Source organism: Rhinolophus hipposideros, assembly GCF_964194185.1.
Source record: "Rhinolophus hipposideros genome assembly, chromosome: 19".
Lineage (NCBI taxonomy): Eukaryota > Metazoa > Chordata > Mammalia > Chiroptera > Rhinolophidae > Rhinolophus > Rhinolophus hipposideros.
Window position 1 is genome coordinate 35,348,751 of NC_138065.1, and position 17,445 is coordinate 35,366,195.

General features: G+C 43.6%; 1 protein-coding gene across 6 annotated transcripts in view; it reads left to right on the forward strand.

Moving 5' to 3' along the window:
- The window catches only part of HHAT (hedgehog acyltransferase), a 268,672-nt gene that overhangs the window by 34,286 nt on the left and 216,941 nt on the right, over positions 1-17,445 (forward strand). The window lies entirely within an intron of this gene.

The window sequence follows — 17,445 nt, forward strand, 5'->3', positions numbered from 1 at the left end:
TTGATGAAGGCATTCCCCATGGTCTTCATCTTCAGGCCCCTGTTCTACTCTCAAGACACCAGGAACCTGATTATGTAACCTTATCGGTTCATACGAATTTCACTTTTGTAAAGTTCAGGAAGTTTCTAGTCTCTTCCTGGCTAGCCATATCTATTAGAATCAAATGTGGCCCCTGATATTCCCTATACCAACTGTTGGCAACTACAGGAGCTTCTTTCCTGCCTGAGAGTCCACACTGCTGCAGAGCATGCTGGGAAGCCGCTTGCCCTCTCCTCCCTGGCTCTGTGGTGGCAGTGGGCTGGCGCATTCATCTGTGGCTGGAGCTCATGGTGCCTGCTTAGGTAGTAGGCAGGGTGGCCTCTGTTCTGTCATGTGCCCTTCTAGATGTGACAGTTAGCAGTTCTGTTCATTAGACTATGTCGTGGACAGGTACCAGATCCTCCTCTTTCAGGTATGAGGCGCTAGACTCCTTTTTTCCTCCCACTAGAACCCCATGAAGCTGGCGTTCTTCTCATTCTTCCCCTTTCAGTTTTCCAGGACCCCCATTTCAGTAATGACTTGAATTGCAGGAGTCCAGGCTCCAGCTTATGGTTCAGGGTTCAAGTCAAGACTCCTGTAGCTGTGTGTTTGTTTTTCTAAGCATTTTGATATATTTTAAAACATTGCCTTTTACTTTTTTCCCTCTAAGCGTGTAGTATGCCACCCTTACTACCTTATATTGTAATTTCTACCAGCTTTTGTGGGCTGGCTTGGGACATAAAATAATGCTTGTGTTACAAGTTCTAAACACCCAATCTACAAATAAAATTTTGGAAGACAATTCATTTGCAAACTGAGCATTGCCTGTACTGATCTTTTTCTACTTTGAGAGTTGTAGATCTTGCTTAGAATTGTGGCAAATTTACTTCAATTTCCATTTTGATTTTCTAGGGTAACCTGCCCTTCTTTCCAACTCTGGTTCTATACAGAGCCACTGTATTAGACATAAGGCCCATATTTGTCTGGGACTGGGAAGAGTTCCTGGCTTTTGTTCCGCTACCCATCAGATATTTCCATGAAACTTTGGATGTAAATTGAATTTTCATTCAGTGAATCATTTGTGGTTTTTCTGCAAATAAGCCCTTTCTAGGATAATTTGTAAGACTTGTCAGATAGGTGGTGGTGTGCCCACCTATTTTCAGAGATGAGGAAATTTGGGAAGCTTTATGTCACAGTGGAATTTGAGGTGTAATAGGAGGTATAGCCTTTGTGAGGGTCTGGGATCTACTTTATAGAAATATACCACTATTGGATGGATCTCTTACAACAGAAAATATGCTGACTTTTTTTTTTTTTAGAGTCACAGTTCAAGCATTTCAGATAATTACTGAATTGTTTGTTTGCCAGGGGCAAAAATTGACTGAGACTTGTAGCTGAAGAGAAGCAATTGTGAGGCAGTGTGAGAAACTAAACAGAAGGTCAGGCCCCAACAAGTTTTGGAGCTACCCCAGATTTCATTGTCAAGGGCAGGCTCCAGCCCTGCTGTGCGTTGCTACTTCTAGACAAAGGGGCTTTGTCTTCACTGGCTTCCCAGCTCCAATCACTCCATCAAGTCCAGCTGCTTGGCTCCCTGCCAAGGATTGAGAGTCCTGGGGAGATGATCCCTTCTAAGCATTCCCCACGACAGCCTCCCAACAGGGCACAGGTCAGGGGTGTCATCGGTCTGGTCAACTGGCCTCCATGGAAAATGCACAAGGCACAGACACATACCCTTGGAATTCCAAACACGTGGTCTTTTGCCATCCTGAAAAATCTATGTGTGTCCATCACTCTGACCATCCACTTATCTATGTGGTGTTACTGCACACCTGTTTTTGTCCTCATCTTTCTGTATCTCATTACCTTGTATATAATGATGGTAGCTTGGAGTCCAAGAATTTAGAGGGGAAATGATGAGTCCTGGTGGATGGCCAACAAATGAAGGGAATTAATACTGTGTCCTTGGTGAAAATCAGAAGACAGAACAAAGGCTGTACATAGCGCTAGGTGTTCGCTGATGTCTGCTCAGAGACTTATTCAACTAAAATAGAGGCCTGATGATAGGTTCTGGACACTCCTCACCGCATATTTCCTTTCTTGCAGGTTATGGGAAGTGGCAAGCAAATGCTGCCACCAAGTTGACCGAAATTCAAATCAGAAGAAGATAAGGGGTACAAGTAGAAATCGTGAATTTTAGAAGTGTTTACGTGCTCTGATCACTGTATCTTGAATATTAGGCTCCAGCAGGGCTGCTGAACCTCAGCAGTGCTGGTATTTGAGACCAGATAATTCTGTGCTGTGGGGAAGCTATTCTGTATGTTGTACGGTATTTGGCAGCGTTTCTGGACTCTACCTAATAGATGCTGGTAGCACCTGCTGCCACAAGTCATGGCAATCACAAATGTCTCCCAGTGTAGCCACATGCTCCCGTGGGGCAAAATCACCCCACAGTAATATTTGGGGGCTTTGTGCCCCGCCCCTCCCCCCATGATGATTTGCCATTTCTTACCTGTGCTCATCCTGCTTCCCCTCTGGATCGTGTCTCACCTCTTCCCTGTGGTCCTTCCTCGCTCTTCACATCTGAATCCAGGTGTCCCTGTTACCGAAGCGTCGCCTGCACCTCTAAGTGGGGTTTCATGCTCCTGGTTCCTGACACTTCCCTGCCTCTTTATTTCCTTCCACAAGTACAGTTTTTAATGAGCGTGTTTCTGTGCCCAAGACCATGTTGAGTGCTGGGGGCACAGTGAACCAGACAGACACGGTTCCTGTCCTAGTGTCTGCTAGTGGGGACCAACCAACAGTAGGTAAATGAACAAATGTTACAGCCACAGACTGAGCTAAATGGCACGAAGGACATAAACAGGGTGATGTGATAGTAATGCTTTGGCTCGCATTTGTACCCTCTGATGATAAAATACGTTGGTACAGTCTCGCTTTGTGTTATCCATCCTCCACTAGGCTGCGAGTCCCACAAGGGCAGGCTGGGATTTAATCTTTCCTGTATTTTCAGTGTCTGGAACAGAATAGGTGAGTATTTTATGGAATTTAACGGTAGGAAAGAATGAATAACACCGTGCCAGGTTGCAACATTGGGGTAAAATGCATCCATCCTGAGTGCATCTATGTAGACGTAGGTAAATAAATCTAAGTGGGACAGTGTTTATAGTCAGAGCAGGCGAGACTACTGTGGGCATAAGTAATCACAAAGTGCTTCTGTGGGAGGAGGTTGACCTTCATTTGAGCTCCACAGAGTGAGGAGGATTTGGCCAGGTCATCTGTAGAGGAGATGCTGTTCCAGGGGGCTCAGTGTGATTGGAAAGGGAAGCACGTGATTAGGGAGATGGTGACTCAAGGTGCGGCTTCATTTAGGACAGTGAAAGGGAGCTGGGCCCGACCACCGTCCTCCAATTTTTGATGATGTTAGATTTTGGGGGATTCTAGCCCAAATCAGGAATGCCTTCGGGCCTTGTAATTTCTTCGGTGTAAAGCTGATTGCACTTACCAAGATGCCGGTTGTAGTGGGGGAGCTTGTGTAGGTGCAGCTATTCAGGACTGCTCAGATTCCATATGCTGTGATATTTGTATCCTGGTTTGCAATGTCTGCTCTTCCAGGATTGGAAGTGCCTCCTGCTGCGGGCTCCAGTGCTTCTCTGGAGCAGTTGTGTGTTGGGAGCCTGTGTGTTGCCAGGGATGGGTCCAGCCCAGTGCCTCTCCAGTGCTGGCCATTATCTGTCTTGGTGTTTGGCGGTCCTCTTCTCTTTTTCTTTAATAGTCCTCTTGCTTTTGGTCCTAAGAAGACAAAGGAAACTTTTTAGTGCCCACTTCCTTGTTTAATGTAGTAAACTTGTTTCTAGATGGGGCCTGACTTAAATTGATACAAATGAAGCTCTATGTCCAGTTATATTTTCATGAACTTCTTTCCTTTTATTTTTATTTCTGACTCAAGGTAGTTGGCCTCATGGAAGAAGCACAGGCTTAGAGGTGGATGGACTTGAGTTCAAAATGCAGTTTGCTGCATTTTTGCAAATCATTCACTTCCTCAGAGCTTTAGCTTTATTTTCTGGACTATGGGACTGGAAGGTTGTGGGGAAAGAGCTGATAGTATGAAACACCCAGCATGTATGTGCTTGATACAGAATGGATCCCCAATATGTGTTGTTGTGGTTATTGTTGTTTTTCCGTCCATGGATAATAACTTCCTCTTTTTAGAGTTAAGGTTTGATGATTCACTCTCTCTGTCAAGGAGATACTGTTCTGAAGAGAAACATTTAAGTATCAAAGGGGATTGCTATTGAAAGGAGCTTTCACAAGTCTAATGCGTTGTGAAGAATTTTACATGTAATCAATTCCTCATTTCTTTTGTGAGGGCCCCTCTGCCTGTGGCAAGTTTCTGAAATGGGGGCATACTTGTGAATAAGGCGTTCTTTCAGAAATAGAATCAGAGAGGACTTTACAGTGCCTCTCGGAGGAACTAGGAAGAAAAGACGGGATCGCAGAAGAGAGCTTGATCACTTATGTCTTTGAATGTGAAGAGAAAATAAGTACTTTTCTAAAGTAAAGATATTTTTTAGCCACTCAAATTTTGCCCATCAACATTTTAAGATTTAGCTTTATTTATAAACTCTTCTATATTTCAATACTTTAAAAAACACAACAAGCTATGTTTTGATTCATTTAGTAAATATTCACTGAGCTCCTAGTGTAAGAAGCTTCCAGGTCGTGTGCTGCATGCTGGGATGGTGTGACATTCCAGGCTCAGTCTCTGTCCTCCCTGGGCTCTGAATTTGAGAAGAAGGTGAGGAAGAGACAGTGAGGTAAGTGGTGCAGCCATCCCAGAGGGCACTTGGAAACACAGGTGAATTGACCCAGACTCACAGGAATTGAAGCTGAGGAATTGGGAGGGGGGGGGGGGTAACACGCGTAAGGACCTGGATTTAAGGGGGGGAGTAGTTCGGCTTGTTTGGGAGGTTGAGTGAGAGGAGGGAGATGACACAAGATAGACAGAAGCCAGATCATAAATGCCATTGGGTGCTGTACGAGCAGTCTGGACTTTACTCGGAAGGCAGCGGACAGCGGCAGAAGGGGTTCGGGCCGCTGCCATTTCTTCTGCGCACTCTTTCAGGAGCCCTGTGATTGCCCTGCCCCGCTTGCTCCCCACCTCAAGCTTCGTGCATCCCTGCAGTTAATGTTCTGGATCGTGTACCTCATAACCCATTCATGGTGCCCCATTTCCGATGATATAAAGTCCAGATTCGGGAGCTGACATTCAGCCCCATTTGTCCACTGGCCTTACCTATTTCAGCAGGTTCTGCTCCTTATAGTGAGGAGAGTGAGCCTCTGCTCCTCCTATGCTGCTAAGTGACAGCATTGTCTACCATCCCCTGAGGATGCCTTGATGTTTCCTACATGTGACACTCCCGCAGACTGGTGTGCACTTCCCTTCTGCTCAGGAACCGCTCACAGGGAGCCCCCTCTGACCCCTGCCTCCTTCCTCCCCCTATTGGTGTGCATTTCTCCCTTCTGTCAGTGCCATTCCCAGGACTCCTCCCTGACCCTGCTAGATAACGGCTACCTGTGCTAGATGTAAGGATCTTCCATCTCTGCCTCCCCTGCCTGACACATAGTAGGCGCTCAGTAGTGTTTGTTGGATTAAGGTGAATGCGCCTGTCCGTGGGAGACTCATTGTGAAGGACCATAGGTACCTAAGCAACGTTTGCCTTGTTTCACGTGTATAAACTCTGGCAAGTTGGGGGACTTTAGGCCTGACCTTATTTGGTTAAGCTGCAGCCCCTCAAAGATGACTCCAGTGTCCTGTTACGTCTCTGCCTCCTTCCAGCTGGTGGGAACAGATTAGTAAGCAGTTTGGCTGTGCGTGTTACTTTTCCAGCCTCTCCTTATTAACAGAAAGTTGGATGTTAGGCAGCCTTGGCCCCTTCACACAGGAGCTGCTCAGCAGAGGCAGACTCTTGTGCCCTGTGCCAGCCCCTCCGGGCAAAGGGAATGTGAGCTGAAGAGTCTTCAGATGGTAGAAGCTGGAAACCCACAGACTAGTGCTGGAAGGAGGTTTACCAGCACACGCTGAGCTTGAGCCCTCTTCTTAACATGAAGAACTCGTGCCCTTTACCTATCAGTACGCTGTCTCTTTCCTGCTGGGTCTCCTTTTAGATACATGGAAGATTTGCAGCTAGACAGGAAAAAGTGAGGTGGCAGTGATTTCCTGGTGGAGAACAGGCAGAGGAAGTGTAGCTCTCTGCCTTACGTAAACATAGGATGTGCAGTGCAATGGCTAAACCTTACATTTGCTTATTAATTCTTAGCCACCCAGTCCCCTGCTCTGTCCTTCTCTTTTTTTTCATGTCTACTAGTTCATGGAAAATATTATTTGTTTCATGATAAAGGTCTGTGAAGGAGCCAGGGGAAGATAAGGGGAAATTCAAACCAAGGGTTTAGCTCGGCAAAACTACGATCAAGTACATGTGTGTTTGTATGTATGGCATGGTGGGGTGGGAAAGAGAGCAAGGGAGAGAAGAGGGAGAGAAAGATAGACAGACAGACAGACTAATATGCACTATGACTACTTAGGTGGTGATATAGGTCTGGAATGGTGAGAAATTTCTCAGCCACAAAGTAGTCAGTTTACAAGTAACTGCTGACCAACTGCCCTGTGGCCCAGGCTGCCATGGTTGCAGCGGTGAAGGGGAAGTAAGAAGCATGGTTTCTCTCATGAAGAAACTTACACGCCCTCTGAGACTGCCAGGCTGACATATGGCTTTAATAGGGATGATGTTCTACGTGTTTAACAAAGGACAGGCCTCAATCAAGCTGAACAGATACCAGCTGTGTGCAGCCGTGTGGCCCTATTTGTGCGTCCCACCTGAAAATCGACCCTGATGTTACATTTAACAAAATGTTTCTCTATGCATGAGTGCCCTTGGTTGGTATATCCAAACACTGCTGGGAGAGTTTCTAACCTTGGGGTGACCAGGGAAGGCTCCCTGGAGGAGGTGGATTGGAGCTGAGCCTTAACCAGAAGGGTCATGCTTTGAACTGGCCCAAGCCTCTTTGGTTGTTCAACAAAAATCACTTTCTTTGCTTTTACTCTTGGTAGGTTCTGGCAGTTGGAGTTGGGTAGGAGTTACATGTCTTTCTGCCCCATCCCCTCACTGCCAAGTGATATGTTCCGGGGAGGGTCTAGATTTGAATTCTGCCACATGTGCAAACATGTATTAATGGGCAGGTACAAACCCCCCTCTTGAACCTGTTCCTGAAAGCTGGTGAAGCCTCTGTTCTCTGTCCTTAGGTACCCCAACAAGCACCTTGCAGGAAGGACTCATCTGGGGCGGAGGCAGCTCGGTGTGGGCTGGAGCAGACACCCCACTAGTCTGTTTAGGGGACAGAATCTTAGGAAGTGAAGGGACACAGAACCAACGGAGTACTAGGCCTAGGGCTAAGCTCTCTCTGGACGCTGGCTCAAGGAGTCTTTATGCCTCATCCTGAGGAGGGTAGTGGAGCCTGAGAAAATTTCTAACCCACATGCTAACACTTCTTTGTAAATTTTCTTTCATTTTTTAAAATTAAATTTACTGGGGTAACATTGGTTAATAACATAAAACTTCAAGTGTACAACTTTTTAATACATCTGTATACTCGCTCCATTGTGTGCTTGCCACCCAAAATCTAGTCTCCTGTCACCATCTATTGACCCCCTTTGCCCTCTTCATCTTTCCCCCACATTCCATATGCTAATAAACTCTCAGGTTCAGCTTTAGATACCGATATTGAAATTAGTTATAGCCATGTGTGGGACTAGATTTCTGAGTAGGACTCTTCAAGTGTTAACTCATTGCTTCTGGGCACATTTAAAGTTAAGAACCATCCCTCGGAGGTAGATGAGTGAATTTATACATCGTATCCTGAATAGGTGACCTAACAGGTAGGACTCAGAGGAAGCGGCAGACATTATTCTAGCCTAGAGCAAGTTGAACAGTGGCTTGGAGCTGAAATTTGGGGACGTGGGGAGGAGGGGAGACGCCTCCTTCTCTTCCATTCCCTAGAAGTGGTGCATGTCCACATTCTTTTGAAGGTTCTTACCTTTGATAATCATGACGTGACAGTTGATAAGTCTCTGTGAAAAAGAAATTGGAAGCAGCTATAGGGTGAGAGAGAGGCTGTGAAGGGTGATTGGTGTCTTTGTGGCGAACTGACTGACTGATGCCACTTCCAGGATAACAGTAGCAGCTGAAAAATTGGAGGTGTGTGAAGGTTAGTTAGCCATCAGAATTACCCCCCAGGTTTAATGAAAGCAAATCTCAGACCAAATTCTATCCTACATCTAGACATTTAGTAGGCAGGCTGTAGAAACCAGTTCACGCCAACTTGTCCTGTGGCCTGAGGAAGTCCTTTCAGAAGGCAGTTTGTGTTTTTAGAAGCTTGTACCACTATCTTGAATGGAAGGTTCCTTCCAAGGATATGACATTATCCAGAGGGGGCTCTCTATTTGGCATCAGACAATCAGAAATTCTCCAACCTTGTGGCTGAATACAGGACCTTTGGGTCAAGCCTCAGGGCCATCACTGAGAACGTGTGTTTTAAATATTTCTGGACTTTTGACCCCTAATCATTACAGAGGAAGGAAGGGAAATGCCTTTTAAGTTGTAACATGAATCATATTAATTAGCAAGTTACTGATTTCACCAGTGACAGCTCAATTGATATTCATTACACTGCTATGTAGTAGAATTCAAGTAGATAACCAGAAAACCCCTGATTTAAGAACTCCTGATTTACATTATAAGGTTAAACAAAAAAGAACTGGGCTGATTGGTAATAACTATGCTATAATGTTCTTTTTTTAAATAATGTCTTCTCTTATAACAATAAAACTAACCCTGCCAAAGCAAGGCTCAAAAAATTGAGTGAAAACTCAGAAAAGTTTCTTTCCACGGAAATCTTTAGTAAAAGGCGAAAGATTTATACGATTTGAAAAGAAACCAGAGTATATGCTTTCCTACCGAAACTCCCTCCTCTAGTAACTGCAACTCCTAGTTCACTGATGGTGGCTCTTTAGCTCTAAGAGCTACTTCCTGTGTGAAATTTGTACAAGGAATTCTGTAAGTAAGCTTCTCATAGTTAGCAGTGTGGAGTTGAAAGAAATTCTTTTAAACTTGAAAGGATTGTACTCTATGCAGGGTACTATGGGTATGCAAATGAGGTCTGAGTCATCACCCTTGCGATTCTGCGAATACCTTAGTATTCTCCGTGTGCCTTTGGAGCCACCATTAGGGGCCTAAACAGAGGTCTGGCTGGCTGAGCTCTAAAACCTCATCCTGGTGCAACCACAGAAACTCTAGTTTTATCCCTTTTGTATATTGGGACTCCGAGTATAGTAGTTCCTTTCCTTTCCTTTCCCCTAACCACCAATACAAGATACAGAACCACAAAGAACTTCCTTTTACTAGTCACACCCACCCTCCTCTTCCTTTCCCTAACCCATGGAAGCCACTGTTTTGTTTTACGTTTCATAATTTTGTTAATTTGGGAGTGTTATATAAATCATACAGTATGTAACCTTTTAGACTACCCCCTCACCCCCACCCCCACCCTTAGCGTAATGCCCTGGAGATCCATCCAAATTGAGTGTATCAGCAGTTTATTCCTTTTCATTACGTTGTCCATGATATCAATGGACCACAGTTTAACCATTCAACCACTTGTTAAAGGACATTTTGGTTACTTCCAATTTTTTGGCTATTACAAATAAATCTGATATGAGTATTTGTGCACAGGTTTTCTGTGTGCATATGTTTTAACTTCTCAGGGATAAATGCCCAGGAGTTTCATTACTGGATTGTATGAGGTCCCTAGCCAGTCTGTCTCTTTTTTTCCATCTTGCAGAGTCTTCTTAGGTTTGTCTTATAATTTACATCCAGAGTTTTTAGCTGTCCTTGGTGCAAGGATTAGGGAGAAATGGGTTCATTATAACTTTCCTGGAACCAGAAGTCTCTCTGTTGAAGTATTTTAAAGTTAGTTTCAAACATCATAAAAAAGATGTCATTTTAGTAACAAGCAAATAAGTTTCTGCAGAGAGATGGCTGAGGCAGTGCATTGTGGGGAATCGGTGGTGGCGATGTGCCCTAAAGATGTGGTGAGCCCTGGTTCTTGTTCTTGTTTGTCTCTGTTCCCAGCCATGGAGGCTGACCATCCTAAGGGATACTCTGGGAGAGGAGTGTATAGGAAACCTATACTCTATTCCTCCTGTGTTTCTCCTTTACTCGGACACTACCATACTCACACACTTCTGATCCCAGTTATGTGGCAGGCTTTTCACACCAAGCAGTTCTGCGACACTAGCTTGGTGTCCTACAATTTAACTCAATTCTGACACTATCTACCAGGAGATAGCATCAGCTCCCACAGGTTAAGGGGTATGTCCGTCAAGACCGTTCCACCCCCTCCTGCCTTCAGATGCCAACTGCAAGTGCCAGTTGTTACTTGTGCTTCTCATTGATTGGTTATAAATGGGAGGGTCCCATAACTACTACCTTGTGTTCAATTTATTTGCAAGAGTGGCGCACAGAACTTGGGAAGATATTTTACTTACTGCTCACTGGTTTATTATAAAAGGATATGATAAAGGATATAGGTGGTTATCCAGATAAAAGAGATGCACAGGGCGTGACGTGGGGAGGAGCGTGGAGCTTCCATGCCCTCCCTGGGCCTGCCGCTGTCCCAGCACCTCCACCTGTTTATGGTCCTGGAAGCTCTCTGAACCCCGTACTTTCAGGACAGGCCTGATCAATCATTAACTCCATCTCCAGCTCCTCTCCCCTCTCAGAAGAATGGGGAGTGGGACTGAAAATTTTAAGCTCTTAGTCATGGCTTGGTCTTTATGGTGACGAGCCCCCATCCAAGAGCCCACCAAGAGTCTCCTCATTAGAACAAAAGACACTGCTATCACCCAGGAATCTCCTCCAAGGGATTTAGGAACTCTGTGTCAGGAACCAGGGTCAAAGATGAAGTATTAGAACAAAAGATGCTCCTCGTGCTCCTCTCATGTAGGAAATTACGTGGGTGTTAGGAGTTCTGTGCCAGGCCCCAGAGGCAGAGACATATATTTTTATATCACTATATGTATTTTCTATTATTTCACAGGGAGATCTCTCTTTCAGAGTTTGGGAAGGTAGGTATTGGGCAAAGGGGACAAATTGTAAAAGTGCATGGGAGAATTCTTCCGTATACTCTGATTGCCCACTTTCCTGGTCTTTCATGCATTGTGTAAAATTGAAGGAGAAAGATGGTATCTGGGACTCTGAAGAGTTTCCCTCCTCTTCTGCCGTACCTACATGGATGGCAAAAATGTTCGTTTTTCCTTTTTCTCTCTTTTATCACTCTTCTCTTTCTTAATTGGCCTTCTGCCCTGGGGACCTTCAGCATTTTGGGATTCCACCTGTAATTCCAGTTTTCTAGTGTTTGCCCACCTCAGAGATGTAAGGTATTAACTAGTTTTCTTGAATGTGTGAAGACTTCCTAGGCAGACAGCAAATGCTCTGAGTATGAGGGCCATGGCCCCCAAAGGGCTGGGAACCATTTTTTCCTCCATGTTCCTGTGATTCACATTGTCTTTTTGGTATTCTTGGGAGATGACATTAATAGGATGTATGATTTATTAGCATAGTTTGCAGCTGGGGAATCTCACGAGCTTGTGTAATTTGCTGTCTAGTCACCCCATTCTGTTACATTTTTTTGTCACCCTCCCTATTTTATTTATCAGCCATATTAATGGTTACAGCTCATTTCTCCATATACCTTACAGAAGATGTGGTTGGTGTTTTACTAGCTTAAGAACAGTGGGGAAAATATTATAGTTTTTGTACCTTTGCCTTCATACTAGAATTTGGTATTTTTAAAAATATGATTCATTCTTTGTTAGCTCTAGTAAGAAAGGGAGAAATATGGAATAGACAAAGCAGGGAGACAGACTCTATACAAGTCTGATCAAGTATATGCATATGTCTGGCATAATCTGGAGTAACTTCTAGGAAGTCACTTCTAGGTGGAGGTGTAACCAGAGGAACTTACTGAGTGTAGGTTGGCAGTTGGGTTGAAGAGATTCAAAGAATTTACCCATATCAGTTAAGTTCTCTTGATTTAATTAAGTCATCAAGAGGTTTTCGGTTTTCTTCTTCCGAAAAACATCTCCCTGCCCCCATTATACCCTGGACCGATGTGCCAGGGAGATTGTGCCAGTTTTGTTGGTGGCCTTCCCACCCCGTGAACATTTTCTTCACCTGTGCAGGACGGTCAACATTTACTCGGAGACTTTATTTACACACACACACAAAAAAGTTTTGTTAACGAACATTTTATCTTTGAGGAAATTTTGGCTGGGGAAAGAGTGTTGTCTCTGGAAATTGTGAGCGGTGAAACAGTAGAGTTCAAATTATTTTAGGACTTCTGTTGAAAGAAAAAAGAAAAGTCTTCCAGCAATTGTTAAATGAATCATTAGGCTGAGTTCATGAGAGAGCAGCAGTGCATGTGTGCAGAATTCCTACAAATACGTCCTCCTTTTCTTTCTCCTTTGGCCCTTAAGGAGCTCGCTGCCTTTGAATATGCAGGGCAACATCTCTGGGTTCAAGTATCTTATAAAGGTTTTCTCTGTTTACGGATAACTTTTGCTCAGTGTAATTAGGAATTATGTATGGTTTTAAAATAATACGTGCATAATTCTATTTAGGAGATAAAACCACAACATGTCTAGTATGTTTTCTTTTTCTTTTTTTGGCAAAATTCTGGATATGAGGGTAAAAAAATAGGATATATATTCAGCTCTCTACTGTTTTCTCAATCTGAGGAGAAGAGAGGTATGGTAATGAAAAATACCGACTGGTAGGTAAGGTAGATCATTTTCTATTTGGTTTTGACATACGTAAATACCGCTTTCCCCCCAAAATAAGACTTAGCTGGACAATCAGCTCTAATGCATCTTTTGGAGCAAAAATTAATATAAGACCCGGTCTTATTTTACTAAAATGTAAGATTGGGTCTTATATAATATAATATAATGTAAGACAGGGTCTTATATTAATTTTTGCTCCAAAAGATGCATTAAAGGTGATTGTCCAGCGAGGTCTTATTTTCGGGGAAACAGGGTAGATGTACTTGTAAAGGTGTTCTAATATAAACACTCACTGCCTCCATTATCCAGTTCTAGAACATTCCTTGGACTGCCCTAGCTGGTGTTTTCCTCCATTTCATTTTCCTCCACTGAATAGACTTATTTCAGAGTAGTGTTCTTCAAAGTGAATTATTTTCATAACGCTTTTATTATAAAAATAGAGGTAAATTGCAATCCGAAGAAAAATTTCCTCCCAAGTGTCGTGTGGGGCGGCTGCGGGGTCTCTGCTCCCGCTCCCCACATAAGAACGCAGGACACGGTGAGACCAAAAAGGAACACCCACGGAGCCATAGGTAGGGGAGTCATATCACTATATTCTCACCAGCGGCATCCGCCTCTCTGCAATCCGCTCTTGCTAGCCCCCATCTTTCTGCTAGCGTAGCCACAGCAGTTATATTAGTGGCCAATAGCTTATGGGTTACAGCTGACGGCCAACTAGCCACAGCTGCTGGCCATCTGATCACAGTTGATGGCCATTTACTACCCGAGCCAGCACCTTTCTATGTGAGGCCGAGAGCCTGGAAACTGCTTTCTGAGGCTCTGTCCCCACACCAAGTATGTTGATCAAGTTTCTGTTGAGACAACAGAATTCTTTCCATTTAGTTTAAGCTGAAAGGAATTTATCACAGGGATTTAAGGAGATTTCAGAATAGTCAAAGGAATGGTAGGGACAAGGCGCTAAGTAAGCTTCCAGGAGCAATTCCCAGAGTGACCTTGCAGAACTGGGGGCTGCTGCCCAGTTCCCAGCTTGAGAAATAGCAAAAACTGCCACACCAAGGAAGCTGCTGTACCTCCGGACTGACTGGAACCTGGAGTATCAGGGCTGCTGCGGAGCAACCAAAGGGCCTCTGCCACCATTCTTTCAGAAGAGTCTCACAGCCCATACTTCTTTATGTTCTTTTCATCTTCAAAGTCTTTGTGTGTGTTCACCAGGCTACGTTATATGAAGACATGCTAAGTGAAGGGAATTCTGGGAAATGTAGTGTTCTGCTTTCCAACATCCAATGTATAGAAAGTCATTCTGGAAAGGGGTTGGAGGAGTGTTGATTGAATCAATTGGCAATATCTGCCATATAGAGCAGATACTTTATTTTGAGGAGAAGTTTAGGATTGTTGCTTTTCCATGGCATTTTAGATATTGGAGTTTTTCTGAATGCTGATGTTTCCCTTAACTAGAGTCACTCTTTTTTTGTTTTTTCCTTGTCCACGGTTTCTAGAACCTTTCTCTTTTCCTTTCTTGTGACTAGGTTTGGGGATTCTTGAACAGCTCAGCTCTCCCAGACTTTACCTATGAGTATTTCTACCTGTTGCAAGATGTGTAGCTTGAAAATCCCTGGATTTATGTGTTTGGGGCTATCAAAGTAAAATAGAGTTGTTGTTTATATACATATTTGTATATTTACTTTTATTTATATATTTACTTTACAAATATGCACATAGTACTTCATAAGTAACAGGAACTATTCCAAGTGTTTTCTATATTTTAATTTATTTGTCTTATAATTAAATCACAAATAGTCCTCTATTATAATAGTATTCTATTTTGTCTATCTCTTTAGAGTGAGTAATTCATATACCAGATAGTAGGCCTTGAATTGGTGAAGATAGTCTGCAGAGCAGATAATCCACTAGAAACAGTTTGTGAGTTTGTTCTCTAACTGTGATTATAAAGGCATTCAAAGACAGGTACCAGGTTCTCTACTTTTTGGAGACTGTGCTTACACCAGATTCTTAAAAATGATGTGACCCCATTATACAATCATTCAATTTATTCAGCAAGCTTTTATTGAGCATCTAGTAGATATTGGTTTCTTGGAGGATACAATGCTGAACATATATGTGGTTCCTGTCAGAAAGGAGCTCACAGTTTAGTGGAGAGGGAGCTCAGTATCCTACAATTAAAGCACAATGTGGCAAGTTGCCATGATAAAGATAACCATAGTGCATTGTGGGAGCAGAGATGAGGGACAATCAGCCCAGACTGTAAATGGATGGATTAGGAAAGGCTTCCTAGGGAAGGGCTTGCCTGAGCTGAGACCTGAAAGATAGGTCATCCTGATAGTGATGTTTGAGGGACAGGTTTCTCCAAGTAGAGGGAGCAAAGGATGGGAAGATCCAGCTGTATAAACACAGCACATTTGGGTGACTGTCAAAGTGGTCGGCACGGCTGTGTTGCGGGACTGGGGGAGAAGGTTAGGGAAGATGATGCAGGGCCAGATCGGGAAAGCTGCCTGAGTGTTGTAAGAAGGTTTCCCTGGAAAGCTAAGGGGAAAACATGAAGGATGTTAAGTGGGGGAGTGGCATGATCAGGTGTGATCTTAAATATTACTTGGGTGCTGTGAAGAGGGGACAGAATGGAGAGAACAAGCCTAAATATGTAGAGAATTGTCCCCAGGATTGAAGTAAGTCCCGCACAGAGTACAGGGAAAAAAACAATGTGCAGCAACTCCAGGTTTTTCCTGTATAACAAAGACTAATTGGTGGGCTACTGCTGAGACTCTTCCATCGCCTCCATCCTGCTGCTTCCCCTACAGCTGTGAACTGCAGGTCTGATAGCAAATTACCTAAAAATATCATCCATCTGTGTAATAAAACAATGTTCCTGACCTACTCTCACTAGGGGATGAATGATGGGTCTAGGAGACTTGATGATCCCTTAGAACAGAGGTGGGCAAACTATGGCCTGTAGGTTCAATCCGGCCCTCTACCTGATTTTGTAAGTAAAATTTTATTGGAACACAAGCACACCCATTCGTTTGTGTATTATCTGTGACTGCTTTCGGGCTACACCCTCAGAGTTGAGGAGTTGCCACAGAGACTGTGTGGACCATGAAGCTGAAAATATTTACCATCTAGCCCTTTCTAAAAGTTTGCTAATCCTTGTTTCAGTAGGACTATACTAATAGCAATAAGCAGGATGCATTTGGAGGGACAAGTTCAATTTTTGATGCATTAGCTTTTTTAACTTTAGATTTTGGGCTTTCATGATCACATTTAAATCTAATTATATACAGGAGGACTGACCAGCCCCAGGTCACATGACCGTAGGCGACAGAACTGGAACTCAAGCCTGGGTATCCTGAGTGTGAGCACAGTTTGGTTTGTGCCATATGCAGTACACCACTGGCTCTGTCAGCCACTTCGAGAATAAGGTCACCATCCCTGCATTGTGGTAGACACAAACTCAGGGTGAAAATAGAATCTGCTGGAACATGGAGGGCCTTCCTTCAAGAACACCCATCATAATCACTTTCCTCTGTGTTCTTGGTGTCCTTTTGTGGATATGAAAGCCCATGGATCTCCAAATTAGTGATGTTAATTCCCTTAGTTAACTATGAGAATCTCCCCCTTCCCCGCCAAGGCCTCAGAGGAGTGTAGAAATCAATGTCAGATTTAATTCTGTTGAGTCAACAGAAGTAGTTGAACGTTCTTGTTAGACTGTATTCTTCCTGAACGCTGAGAAATTTAATTTTGCAATTCTGAGGTTCTGAACCCTCCTCTAGTAAGTACTGAGCCCACATTGGCTGCCAAGATCACTGTCAAGTTCTTTCAGTTCCTGATCGTGTTCACGGATGGTGATAAATTTGCTGATTGGAGCAGATTTCATCATTAATAAATACTGTGGCCTTTGTATTGATCTTACCAGAAAGATGAGTTCATACAAACTGAAAGACTTGTCGAATTAAAAAGATTCAGATGCAAAATCCTGCAGACTGATAGCATTAACTTGTCAGGGAGCACTTTATATACGAAGATGTTCTCCAAATTCAATTTTTACCCCTTTATTTCCAGCCATTGCTGAAATTTGCCCCCAGGATGAGATTGGAATGTCAAAGCAGCAGATTTCCTAAAGTGTCTGCCCAAGGAGCCAGGAGACGTCAGGGGAGGGAGAGGGCTTGCCAAAGGAGCTCTGTGATGCCAGGAACTCTCTGTGGACAAAGGGTTGGTTTAGGACAGCTTTGTTATGCCTTAAAAACTCAAGCTTGCTATGGAAAATGGTGCCGCCACTATGGAAAACAGTTTGGTGTTTGCTCACGTAGAAATATTGTATGACCCAACAATTCTACTCCTAGGTATATACCCAGAAGAATTGAAAATGGGTATTCAAACCAATACTTGTACATAGATGTTCATAGTATTATTCACAATAGCCAAAAAGGTGGAAAGAGCTCAAATGTCCATTAATGAATGAACAGATACATAAAATGTAGTATATCACTACAATGGAATATTATTCAGCCATCAAAAGGAAT